Here is a 2,090-nt window from a genome sequence, read left to right as displayed (position 1 = left end):
TGCCAATACACACAGATAGAGAAATTAAGGCAAATAGACCAGATATAGTTGTCAAAGATCATGAAGAAAAAAATAACCATAATAATAATAATAATAATAATAATAATGATTTCCAAATTTGCCAGAAGGACAGCCATTATAGGAGAATAGATGAGTCGATTACATCATCCCCAATATTTCACTGGTACTTGATTTATCGACCCAGAATGGATAAAAGGCCAAGTCGACCTCGGCGGAATTTGAACTTGGAACTTAGCGGCAGTCAAAATACCGCTAAGCATTTCGCCCACTCGCTGCCTTAATAATAATAATAATAATAATAATAATCCTTTCTACGATAGGTACAAGGCCTGAGATTTGGTGGGAGAACGCCAGTCAATTAGATCGACACTAATGTTCAACTGTTACTTAATTCATCGACTGCGAAACGATGAAAGGCAAAGCCGACCTCGGCGGAATTTGAACTCAGAACATAGCGGCAGACGAAATACCGCTAAGTATTTCACACGGCGTGCTAATGATTCTGCAAGTTCGCCGCCTAAAAACAATATTAATAATAATAAATAGATAAATAAATAATTTTTTCTCGAATAGGCAGAGGGCCTGAAATTTTGGGAGAAGGAGAAAGCCGATTAAATCGACCCAAGTGCTTAATTGGTTCGTTTTATACCATTTTCAACGAACATAATATAAGCAATTTCTTGCTTATGATATTAGCAAAATATCCTTACTCAGCGTAGTAAAGAGATGGTGAAACTGGAGAAAAGAAACTCTGAGTTGAGCCTGGTTCAGAGTACCATAAATTAGCCCCATGTAGAATGATGTGGGGCGATATAACAATAACAATAGGCACACGAGACTGAAGAGTATGATTTCTTTTTCGACTACGGGACGGATGCACACGTTATGCATATACATCACATGTACACACACAGCACACATAAGCACACAGCACACATACACACACAGCGCACATATACACACAGCACACATTCACACATGCCTACACACACGCACACGCACATGTATATATATATATATATATAGAGAGAGAGAGAGAGAGAGAGAGAGAGAGAGAGAAAGGGAAATATTCAAACACACCAACACACACAAACAAACAGACACATTTAAAGGGAAGGAGAAGGAGACTACCCACGACGTATTATGTGGATAACCAGAGTTTTACACAAGGACAAGGAAATAATTTCAAAACCATTTAAATAAGCAAATTCAAAGAATACGAACTTTGTCGACAATTGAAGTCATAAAAAGATAAAAATCACAAATTTCCGTAAACAAATGCTGGATTGAGTCGATAGCGATTAACCTATTACATGCGGAATTAGTGTGCGAATCCAACTTCAAAGCACAGTAAAGAATCTATTATTCAGGGGCCGTACACTATGTCTAAGAAAGCAGGGAGAAGGTAGTACTCTCGCATTGTATTGTCTCACTGCCCATACGATTTACTAGAAACCCAGATTTCTTGGACAAGGAAAAAAGCAGAAAATCTGTGCTGCTCGAAAACTGTCAACAGAGATAGTAAGCCATCACATCTGGCTCAAGAGAGAGCTCGAGAGAGAGCTTAAGAGAGAGAGAGAGGGAGGAGGGAGAGACAGAGGAGGCGTGGCGAAGCGAAAGAAAGAGTATTGAGGATGGTAGAAACAACAGACCTAGAGCCACAAGATCTTACTAAACAACTCGACCAGCTGTGCGGAATTTTTGTCGCCTACATCTGTGGGTGGTGCAGAGCAGCTCTAACTGGTGTAACAGAAAACGAGTGTATACATCTACAGAACTTTTTCAGCACCTGATGAGACACGCTGAGCCCTGCATTTGGAGACAGAAAATAGTAGTACCTTTGAGAACACACACACACACACACCCACACACATATATATACATATATGCATGTATTTCTATCTATCTATACACACACACAGACAAACACGTTCACAAAACTTAATTGTTTTGTATTAAATTCAAGTCATGTCCCATTTTGAACAATATTTCTCCGTTCGACAGAACCTGTAATGGTAACATACATGTTATACGTGTACACCAGTAGATGAAAAATATATTTTCTAAAT

This window comes from Octopus bimaculoides, chromosome 8 (genome assembly GCF_001194135.2).
Source record: "Octopus bimaculoides isolate UCB-OBI-ISO-001 chromosome 8, ASM119413v2, whole genome shotgun sequence".
NCBI classification, from domain to species: domain Eukaryota; kingdom Metazoa; phylum Mollusca; class Cephalopoda; order Octopoda; family Octopodidae; genus Octopus; species Octopus bimaculoides.
Note: the sequence above shows the minus strand (reverse complement) of the source record.